Here is a 12,714-nt window from a genome sequence, read left to right as displayed (position 1 = left end):
ACATGTTACCACACCGAGGATGTGGTGGAACAAGCGGCCTTATCAAGGCCGGGCCCCAGGCTTTGTGCCCCATGGGAGTTTATGGGTCTGTGGGGACACAGGATGGCCATATCTGCCAGCCAATTGGACTGGACACTGTACCTGGGGGTGGGCTTATGTGCCTGCCACTGTGCTTCCCACATTGCCTAGTCACCCATATAACGGAGGTGCTGCATTCCTGGTTTTTGTGAGTACAGCGGGCCCCCTGGTGGCTCTACCCCTTAGCAATAACTATCCCTGGAGCAGGTGTCATTACTGTAGAAATGCAAGTTACAGCCCTTGCAGAGCACACAGCTTGGGTCCTGAATTATACCCAAGTTACTTTCCGTTTGCTAACTGATAAGATTGATCAGATCAGGAAGGTAGTGCTGCAAAACTGGATGGCCTTAGACATACTAACAGCTGCCCAAGGTGGCACCTGTGCCCTTATAGGGACACAATGCTGTACATTTATTCCTGATAACCACCAGAACATTACGGCAGCTTTACAAGGGGTGTCAGAGGAGGCTAAGGTTATTAAACACCTTACTGATGACCCCCTGCAGAGATGGTGGGCATCTCTGGACTCTAATCTATGTTGGGCTCTCATAATCATAAGTAGCACAGCAGGAATATTATTAGTAGGTTGTTGCTCTCTGTATTGTTGCTGTGGTCTATGGGTCCAGGGTGCTGCCCTATGTGCATGGGTCCCCACTAAAAGGACTCCCTCAGTAGCAGGTGGAGTGTAAGAAACATGGCTGTGCTGCAGCCCAGCAGGCATAGGCAAGGTGAACATCCTGCATGACTCAGCAGGATTGGAGCACAGGTGCACACTATGTAGCCATAACATGGGAAGGCTCATCATTTGGCTCTAAGCCACTATTGTCTGTAAAAGGTATAATTGCCCTGCTGACATTGTACTGGCATGCTCATGCCCAGAGAAAGAGAGAGAGAGAGAGAGCCAGAGCTGTTGGTCTTGCAGACAGACAGGGGAGAGTCAGAACACAGCTCAGTTTGCCTGCACCCAAAGGGAAAGAGTTAAGCTGCTGACCCTGAAGGGAGAGCCATCCGTGCAGCTGTGAGTGGGAGCGGCTGGAACAAGCAGCCGAGACGGAGACAGACAGTGTAAGAGAGCTGCTGAATAAAGCCGTATCTCACCTACCTATGGTCCCCCAAGTGTTCTTTAAGCTATTTTCTACCCATCCACCCCCTCTTCAGACCTCAGCATGGGCTGGAACCTGACCCTGGACCTGACACGATGCTATGTATTTCAGAGAGAAACTTCATGGTGAGAACTTCCATATCATTCCACCACATTTCCCCTTTGCTGTACTCTGACTTTCCTCCTGTTACTGTAAAAGAATCATACATACTCCTAGCTAACCAACCCCTAGCTCCTTCCTAACCCTAACTTGTATACCAGGATACATCCCTTTTCACCAACTCAAGGACATCACACTAGGAAATGTCCCCTCCTACTCCCAAGTCATTAAATGTTTCCTCATTACTAGATCATTCTGTAATTATACTATACTACCTCCCATTATAAAAAGAAAAAACAATTACCCTACTTCCCCTTCTAGTTAGCATCCCACCTCTATGCTTCCCTTTTTATAAACACTTCTTGAAGAAGCTATCTATATGCACTGGCTGTCTCCACTTTCTCTCCTATTATTCTCTCTTGAAACTACTCCACGGAGTGTTAGAATTCCACAGACTTAGCCAATGGACCTCTTTCCTGCTCTATTTATACCCATCCCTTTATGATCTCATACAGTCCTGTAACTTTACATTTCATGTATATATTGACAGCTCCCACATCTTCCCTCAATCCCTGGCATTTCCCTTGAATTTTCAGCTTGCAGAGACATCTCCTCTTTGGATATCCAGTACCCAAACCTATTCTTCCCATTGTCTCCCCCATCTCAGTAAATGGCAAATCTGTTAAGTCAATCTCATTACAAACCTTAGAGTAATCTTTGCGGCTTCTCTTCTTCTCACATCTCACAAGGAACCTTTCTATTCTTCTTAAGTATTTCAAAAATTTCACCATTTCCACCCCACCCAGGCCAACCATCTCCTTCCTAAAGTTTTACAATGACCTCTTAGAGGATTTCTCTGCTTCTTCCCTTGCCCTCCACAGTTGATCTTCAACACAGCAACCAGAATGACCCTGTTAAAACATACATTGGATTATGACATTCCCCTGCTCAAAGCCCTCCAAATGCCCTCCTAATGCAATGACCCTGTTAAAACATACATTGGCTTATGATATTCCCCTGCTGAAACTCCTCCAAATGCATCTCCTCTTCCTTATAGTAAAATCCTTACAATGACCTCAAGGCCCTACGTGACATGTTTTCTGTATCTCTCTCACTTCCTGTATTTATACCCTTCACTTTATATGAGTAAGTTCTTCTTGACATTCCTTAAACAGGCACACATGCTCCTGCCTCACAGGCTTTGCACTTACTGATCACTTTGGCTAATACGTTCTTCCTTCGGTGTCCACATGGCTTGCTGCTTCACTTCCTTCAGCTATCTGTGCAAAGGTCACATTATCAACAAAGCCTTTCCTGACAACCCTATAGACAGAACAGCAACCTTGTACCCAACCCAAGGATAATGTTTCTCTTATGATGATATTTTTTCCTATAGCACTCATTATTACCTAAAATTTGATATATATATTTTAAATCATTTGTCATCTATCTTCCCTCTCTAGGATATAAGCTATGTAAGAGAAGCAGCTTTCACGGTTTTGTTCACTGTGGTATCCCCAGGACCCAGAGCTTAGTAGTAAGTACTCAATGAAGAATTGTTATATGAATAAATCAGTTTCTTTAGCACTATCTTTGTATGCTTTAGCTGTGACTTCATATTCCTTTGGAGATATATTTCTATTATAACTTTTTTTCTGAGTAAATTATGCAATTTATCACTTCCAATGACATTTTTATTCCCCTATTATGCTTTCAAGATCTAAACAGTCTTTGAGCATCATAGTAGATACCTTTCTCACATAACTACTTCATAATTTTTTTCTTTTAAAGTTAGTACTACTGTTGTTGAAATCTTGAGATGGTTCTGGACTTTCTGAAGTTGTAGGTATATTAACAGTCTTGCTGCCAGTTCTTTGTTCCCCTTTGATGTTTTAATACACATGGTTTGGATTTGTCTTTTTATTTAAGATCCTCCCACTGTTTTTGCAACTTACTTGGCAAGGCGGGGTGGGGGAGGATGTGAGATGAGGGTAGTGGTAGCAGAACAGAAAAACAAAGTTCTATTTTTAAAAAAACAGACTTGCAATATAGCATACATATTAAGGCTCTGGATTTTAAAATACATGGGCTTTATTCTTTCTTCCACCATTTTCCAATTATGATCTTTTATCTTGCTTAAACAAGATATATCTCTATATCCATTTCCTTATTTTTAAAACAAAGTAAATAGCACTGTAATTAGAATGAAATAGGATAATGTATGTAAAGCATTTAACACAATAAGTTTAAATGTATTCAACATAAACTTAGAAAAACAAAAAGTTATTGATAATCAGAACACATTCAAGACATAACCTTATTTGAAGCATATCATTAGGCCAAAGGAGTAATTAGAACCTACACACAGAATATCATTTCAGGTCCTTGAGGATGCCTTCAACCCACAGGGAATGAGTTGAGACCAGAGACATAACTCACAACAACATTTGAGCAAGAGGAGAAACAGGGCAGGTAATAAATAAATTTAGTTGTTACTGTTTCTAAATTGAGATAAAGATTTGGGGGCAGGGGGATGATGTGCTGAAGACTTCATTTTCTTTTAAGGGAATGTGTGACAACATAAATTGTTTAACATTTAACAACTGTTAGTTCTGTAACTTTGAAATCTGGAATTATTTGTGTGAAAAAAAAGGCAGACCAGGTACAGATAACAAAATCTGATGGAGAAAATGCAAATGCAGAAAAGGTCAGACTTAATTGACTAATTACATTGGCCTACTTAATTTTGTACAATTTTGCCAATAATATGAAGAGATAAGTTTTCTGAGCAATTGAAATTGGATTTGTTTTTCTGGAGAAGTACCATTCCAAAAGCAAAGCAGCAGGAGGAAAAAAAAAAATGTTGTTTTTCCAAGCAATCAGCTTCCAGTAGAAATTAAAAAGTAATAAATGGAACCAAGTCATAAAATAGATCTTCTTATGATCAACTTAATAACTTCCAAAATAATTTATTAATCATATATTAAACATCACCACAAGAACTGCTCCACATTTAAGAGTAAACCAGATTTGAAAACAATGATTAAATTAAAGGAGTATTTAAAACCCAAATATATTAAGCATCCAGACCCTTGTAAACACAAAAGATCAACAAAGGAATGAGAGGAAAGCAGAGACATAAGTGGAGTAAAGGTTGTTTTGCCAGAGGATGGAGAGAGGCATGTGATAACCTCCCGCATTCTAGTGCATGACTTGCTTGATCAGCTGCAGCAAGTATGACAAAGTGGTTTCACAGGTTCCATTCCTTGTCCTGTAACCCTATAGTGGGAGGTTAACTAGAGTAGAAGATTCAGGTTAGTTCCCACATGAAACTGAGGATGTCTTTATACTACTTCCAGTTGACTGAGCCTGGGACTACATCTAGTCGGAACTCAAGCAACATATTTAACCATCAGGTTGTAGACTTTTGAGGAATTTAACCATCGGGTTGTAGACTTTTTGAGAGTTGTAGACTTTTCAGGGATTCCTCTACAAGTGGAAGTAGAAAAAGGCATAGCTGGACTGAGACCTATTTGTGTTCCTATTTTTGAGTCTTTCAAATGATACCTAGAATGTTTTCCTTCTTGCAAGGACAGAGTAGGCCATTTGTAAACTTACTTTTCTGCAGAGAACAACTAGAAAAGCTAGATGAAAAAAATTTTAATCTGTTGAAAAGCACTGGAGAGCTCTCTAGCCTGAGGATTATAAAATCAAAATCCGAGAATTTCTTCCTGTGAGACAAATGAGTTAAGCAAAGCATTTGAGACTGTTTTGCCAAATTTTCTGATTCCAAAATCAACATCTGAGAAGATGAGTAGTTGAACAAAGACTAGGTGGGGAACCATTCAGGACATCAGGGTTAATATAAAGGTTATTTTTCAGATCCTGAAAGGAGCACTAAATATAGAAAATAAAGACCACTACCAGCTAATACAAAAACACACTTAAACACACAGATCAGTTTCACTATAAAGCAATCACACAAACAAGCCAACATAATAACCAGGTAACATCACAATGACAGGATCAAATCCAGACATATCAATACTAATCTTAAACATAAACAGGCTGAATGCCCCACTTAAAAGGCAGAGTGGCAAGCTGAATAAAAAAGCAAGACCCAATGGTATGCAGTCTTCGAGAGACCCATCTCACACAAAATGACACCCATAGGCTCAAAATAAAGGGATGGAGGAAAATCTATCAAGCAAATGGAAAATAGACAAAGCAGGGGTTGCGATCCTAATTTCAGACAAAACAGACTTCAAACCAACATAGATCAAAAAAGACAAAGAAGGGCATTACATAATGGTAAAGGGTTCAATTCAACAAGAAGACCTAACTATCCTAAATATACATGCACCCAACACAGGAGCACACTGATTCATAAAGTAAGTTCTTAGAGACCTACAAAGAAACATAAACTCCCATGCAATAGTAGTAGGAGACTCCAACACTCCACTGACAGTATTAGACAGATCACTGAGGCAGAAAATTAACAAAAATATTCAGGACCTGAACTCAACATTGGACCAAATGTGTCTGATAGACTTCTACAGAACTCTTCACTCCAAAACAACAGAATATACATTCTTCTCATCACCACATGGCACATTCTCTAAAAGTGACCACATAACTGGAAATAAAACAATCACCTGCAAATGCAAAAGAAATGAAATCACACCAAACATATTCTCAGACCACAGAACCATAAAAATAGAAGTCAAGACTAAGAAAATCACTCAAAACCATGCAATTACATGAAAACAACATCCTCCTGAATGACTTTGGGTAAATAATGAAATTAAGGCAGAAATCAATAAGTTATCTGAAACTAAAGAGAACTAAGATACAACATACCAGAATATCTGAGACACAGCTAAGGCAGTGTTAAGAGGGTAATTCATAGCACCAAATGCCTACATCGAAAAGTTAGAAAGATACCAAATTAACAGCCTAACATCACAACTGAAAGAAATCATTCAAGAATCAACCCCAAGGCTAGCAAAACACAAGAAATAACCAAAATCAGAGCTAAACTGAGAGAAACAGAGACACAAAAAAATTCAAAAGATTAATGAATCCAGGAATTGGTTCTTTGAAAAAATTAATAAAATGGATAGGCCAGTAGCTAGACTATAAAAGAAAAAAAAGAGAGAAGATCCAAATAAACACTCTTAGAAGTGACAAAGGAAAGTTACCACTGACCCCAAAGACATAAAAACAACCATCAGAAACCACTAAGAACACCTCTATGCACACAAACTAAAAAACCACATACATCCTCCTGAGACTAAACCAGGAAGAAACTGATTTCCTAAACAGACCAATAATGAGCTCCAAAGTTGAATCAGTAATAAATAGCCCACTAACCAAAAAAAGCTCAGGACCTGATGGATTCACAGCTGAATTCTACCAGATATACAAACAGGAGCTGGTACCACACCCACAGAAACTATTCCAAAAAAATTGAGGAGAAAAGACTCTTCCCCAACTCATTCTATGAGGCCAGCATCATGCTGATATCAAAACCTGGAAGAAACACACAAAAAAAGAAAACTTCAGGCTAATAATCTTGATGAATATTGACACAAAACTCCTCAACAAAATATTTACAAACAGAATCCAGCAGCACATTAAAAAGATAATCCACCATGATCAAGAAGGCTTCATCCCTGGGATTTAAGGTTGGTTCAAGATAGGCAAATCAATAAATGTGATTTATCACATAAACAAAACTAAAGACATTTTCCACATCATCTCAAAAGATGCAGAAAAGGCTTTCAATAAAATTTAGTATGCCCTCATGTTGAAAACTCTCAATAAACTAGATATTGAAGCAACATTCCTCAAAATAATCAGAGCTATCTATGACAAACCCACAGCCAACATTACACTAAATGAGCAAAAGCTACAAGCATTCTCCTTGAGAACCAGCACAAGGATGTTCTCTCTCATATTCAACATAGTATTGAAAGTTTTAGCCAGAGCAGTCATGCAAGAGAAATAAAGGCCATCCAAATAGGAAGAAAGGAAGTCAAACTATCTGTTTGTAGGCAACATGATTATATATCTAGAAAACCCCATAGTCACAGCCCAAAAGCTCCTTCAGCTGATAAACAACTTCAATAAAGTTTCAGGATACAAAATCAATGTACAAAATTTACTAACATTCCTACACACCAACAATAGCCAAGCCAAGAGCCAAATTAGAAAGGCAATCCCATTCACAATTGCCACAAAAAGAATAAAATACCTAGGAATCCAGGTGACCAAGGAGGTGAAAGATCTCTACAATGAGAATTGCAAAACACTGCTCAAAGAAAGCAGAGAAGACACAAATAAATGGAAACACATCCCATGCTCATGGCTAAATAGTGTGAAAGTAAAATATCTTGGGTCCCCAAAATCACTAAGCTAAAGGGAAAAGTCAAGCTGAGAACTGATCAGAGCAAAACTGACTCCCATTCTATTCAAAGTCACCCCTCTGCTCACTGAGATAAATGCATATCTGATTGTCTCCTTTGGAGAGGCTAATCAGAAACTCAAAAGAATGCAACCATTTGTCTCTTATCTACCTAAGACCTGGAAGCCCTCTCCCCACTTCGAGTTGTCCCACTTTTCTAGACTGAACCAATGTTTGTCTTACATATGTTGATTGATGTCTCATGTCTCCCTACAGTTTTGTGCTCTGACCACCTTGGGCCCATGTTGTCAGGCCCTCATGAGGCTGTGTCACGGGCGCGCATCTTCAACCTTGGCAAAATAAGCTTTCTAAATTAACTAAGACTAGTCTCAAATTTTGGGGATTCTCATTTTGGTAACCACGGAGAAATTCTGAGTGGAGGTGCCCCTCCTGACCTTTGACAAATCTTCTATTGGTGCTTGGTACCAGCATGAGCTATCTTTATGGCTCAAACCAATATTACAATATGCTGAGGTCTGGGAGCACCCCCCCAGAGAATCCTGGTCTCCCAAATTTGGTCATGATCTAAAGTTTATTTTGCTGTACAACTCCCTTTTTTGGGGGGTTTTACTAGCTTCCAACAAGGAAGGCAAGTTTTCCTGCTTCCATAATGATGGAAGTCAGAAAACTCCTTTACGGAGTTTGAGCTCACTTTCAACAGGGAAGATGAGTTTTGTTTCCTGCTTCTAGGATGACAGAGAGCCGTCTCCAGCATGAGACACATCCCTAGGTAAGTACCTGTATTGGGGTTTTGTCTTTGCTAAAGTTAACAACCAGCTGGTCTTAAGTTCTCCTTACCATTACAGCACTCAGTAATCATGTAAGTTTTGCAATCATTTGTTTTGCTTAACTGGTTTTGTTGTTGTTGTCATTTATTTCTGTTTTTGTTGTTGTTTCACTCTTTTTTCCCGTTGGGTTTGATCAACTCTATCCAACTTCATCAAATCTGAAGGAAGTTCCAAATTATGGGGAACAAGACCTCTGAAGTGGCTAAATTCTCCCCAACCCCACCCCTCTGCCAACACATACACACAAAAGGTGGTGGGGAGGGGGAAGAAAAATGGCCAGCAAAAGGAAAAAAAACAAAAAACAAAAAACAAGAAAAAAGATGTAGAACACCCAATTCTGTCTCTGTTTGGGGCACCACTAGTAGTAGCCTGCCACTGGTGGACTGAACAAAGTGGTGGACCGAACAAAGGGGGCGAACGCAGGAATAAAAGACAAAGACAAAAGAGTATATTTAGAAGAAGGGATCAGGGGGCACCTTGCCTCTAGTGGACAAGGGCCCTGAGCTTTACACAGCCCTCCATATTTATTAGACAAAAGAGCGAGAAGGGGGTTGGTGATTGTCGGATAATTGTCAGTCAGTCTTTTGGTTCACAGCAGGCTTGTGAGACTGCATCCTTTGAACAATAAGCGCTAGATTTCTCAGTAGATAACTTCAAGGAGCCCAGGGCCAGGGAATGATGGCCCTCAGCAAACCTTTTGGTGGCAGGCACAGTGTGAGTTTGCTCACATCCTGCATTCATGATAAACAGTTTGCTATTTGATCATATAGCCTCCAGTGGAACGCTGCGTTGGTCATGATCCCTTTGGCCTTTTTGGCTCCCAACAAAAAGATTTTTGATTTTGACTACTAAGGGGCTTTATTTACATAACAAGACCACCTTTTTGCTAGCCAGGCCAAACTGAAAGAGCAATGGCTATACTTCTGAAATAGTAGCAATTTGTCCTAGCTGAAATATGGTAAAGAGATTTAAAAAGATTTTTTAAAGGAGCTCAATGGTTAAAAGTCAGCTTAATTAAAAGCTAACATCCAAGATGTGTGTGTGTATGTGTGCATATGTGTGTGTTTGTATTTAAAAGGCTTTAGTGTTTTTGTTTTTGCTTTTCTCCTAGGACTTTGTCTATTTTTGAGCAAAAGTTTATTTCTTCTTAGTTGACTAAATTATGTCTCTCCTTTCTCTTGTACCCTCTGTTGCATGTGGGACCTAAAATAGTTTATAATAGCCTTGGGTTCCTTAAAGAAAATGAAGAAGATGATAGACTCCCTTTGGGGGAGAAACCTGTTTTTCCTTATGGCACCCCAAGAATGTAAACAGTCAAGTTTGTCTCAGCTCTTAAACTGCTTACTTTTGTATTGTGTTACCTGTTTGTTTGTGTACATATATTTTTTGACTAAAATAGTTATTGCAACAGAGGTTATCCTTGGCTTTTTAAGGAAGAATGTGGTTTAGACACTTAGAAATGTCTTTGTTTTTAAAAAATTTTTTAAGTGCACTGTAAAAGCATCATGTGGTCTAATCTCATAATAATTCTCCCTTTTTGGAGACCCAGGATTCAGTGTGGGCTCTGCCCAGAGCTCAGATACCTAATTAAAAGATAGATATTTTCTATCTAAATAAAATTGGACTCCTTATACAATCCTATCATAGATTTCTATAATTTTATGTTTGATTTGGCATCCATCTTTAGTCTCCTTCTAGCATCACCAGACTTCTTCTCTCTGTACCTTATGATGTAAATTTTGCTATTTGATTTTCACCTGAGTTGTTTCCTTTAACATGCAAATTTAAGGCTGTTTAGCTGACAACTGCCTAGGATTGTGAAATAGGTTTTCAAGAATCTGAAAGTCTAAGACAGGGGAAAAAAAAAAAAGGTTTTTATAAATCTGGCTGGGAGCAGTGGCTCATGCCTATAATCCCATCACTTTGGGAGGCCAAAGCAGGGAGATTACCTGAGCCTGAGGTCAGGAGTTTGAGACCAGCCTGGCCAACATGATGAAACCCAGTCTCTACTAAAAATACAAAAACTAGCCAGGCATGGTGGCATGTGCCTGTAACCCCAGCTACTCGGGAGGCTGAGGCAAGAGAATCACTTGAACCAGGAGGTAGAGGGTGCAGTGAGCACAGATCATGCTACTGCACTCCAGCCTAGGCAACAGAGTGAGACTCCATCTCAAAAAAATAAATAAATAAATAAATAAATCTATAAGATGTACTTCTATCAGCAAGCCTAACACATCTGTGTATTTATGTGTTGTGTACACAATGTTTCACTACTGAAAATATATAAAGGAGTTCTGATTAATTGGCTTAAGAAAATAAAGTATTTGAATCAAACACTTTATCTGGAAACAAGAAAAGATTAGTCAAATGCTTTTTCAAGTTTACATAACTTAAGTAAAATCTTAATAAATAATGTAGCTTTAAAATTATTGGTAAAGTAATATTAGAAATATCTTAAAAATTGCCAGCATACATTTTCATGTACAATTATTAATCAAGCAATTTCATATTTATCCGTGCCAAATACCATAAGGTGTCAAAATTTGGCACAGAGGTTACAAAACTCTAAATGCAGCCCAAGACAGAATGACCTTTGCTTGTATAATTTTTAATAAATAAGATATTGACATTGGTTTAATAAAAATAGCTACATCTTGAATTTAGTAAGATTACCATAACTTCTAATCTTGTGGCTTTAGGCAGTCTAGTCCACAGGCAGTAAGATTTGTTCTGGGAAAGGACTGTTTATCATCTTCATTTCAAAGCTAAACTGTAAACTAAGTTCCTCCCAAAGTTAGTTCGGCCTATGCTCAGGAATGAACAAGGACAGTCTGGAGGTTAGAAGCAAGATGAAGTCAGTTAGGCCAAATCTTTTTCACTGTCTCAGTTATAATTTTGCAATGGCAGTTCCATAACTTTAAATAATGGCATTCACAGTTTTTATAAATAATCTAAGTAAACAATTAAAATAAAATAATTAGGTAATGTAGCAGGATAAAAACTTGTGGACAACTCATCATAATTTAGATTCTAAAGTTATATTAAGTTAAATAATAGATATTTCATTATTTGGATATTGTCAAATAAAAACATATTTGTAGGAAAACATTCTTTCTAAAAATAAAAAAGGTGTGTCCTTTTAAAAAAAAGGTGGACAATTTTTGTCTAGTTCAAAGCTTATTTAAAGGTCATGTATGAAACAAGGTAAAAGGAACCAGAAAATAAAAGATATGTAAAGAAACTTATAAAAATAAAGAGGTTTGGTGTTTTTTTGGTAAGAAAGCTTAAAGAGAAATCATTTCATATGAGAAAGAATCTTGTAGAGTAAATTGAGTCCTAGAGTAACATGACTGGTTGTTTAAGAAGGAGGGATGTTCAGCACAAACCAGAAACTGTAAGCATGTCATGAACAGTCTATGTAAGTCACAATAAGAGGATTTACTTTTTAGAAAACTTTTATATGATAAAGTTGTCACACTATTATTAAGTTTTGGTTTGCTTAGGAAAAAAACAGATTACAAATTTTTTTATTTAAGGTTACTACATCCATGTATCTTTCTGTATACACTTTTAAAGTATTTGTGACATTTAGTTACAGGGCTTTGACTGCAGGTCCAAAAAGGACACCATGTCCTTCTAAGTTTTAAACACTGATGGCAATTAAAGCCCCATCTTCAGGCCTGGTAGCAGATGCCAATCAAAATAAACTGCCTTCCTCAAACACAGGGCCAGAAATTAAAGCTATTCAACCCCTCAAGGTCCAGGGACTATCACAGAAGAGGTGGACATGTAAGACTCTAAGGGCCAATTTTGAAAGATAAAATAAGTTCAGTTTCTCTATAAATTAATCATTAATGTCAAGACCATTGATGCAAGACCTACATATAGGCCCCTGTGTCAGATAAACAAGGTTTTCTTGAAGTATTAACTGACTCCTAAATAAAGATTATAAAGGTTATGAAAGGGTCTTACGGAAGTTTTATCATTAAGATTAAAATTTTATAGATTGTTTATAAAATTTCAAAAAACAAATTTAATTGGCTTCATGCTGTTTTTATTAGGACTTATTGTTTGGAAAATTAAGACTCCTCTATCAAAGAAGGAAGGTTTTCACCTTTTTTTTTTTAATCTTTGAGTTATCACTTTAGTCAAATGAATGACTTTTTTGCAATGACCTGTG

Source organism: Pongo abelii, chromosome 15 (genome assembly GCF_028885655.2).
Source record: "Pongo abelii isolate AG06213 chromosome 15, NHGRI_mPonAbe1-v2.0_pri, whole genome shotgun sequence".
Lineage (NCBI taxonomy): Eukaryota > Metazoa > Chordata > Mammalia > Primates > Hominidae > Pongo > Pongo abelii.
This window is presented reverse-complemented; position numbering follows the sequence as displayed.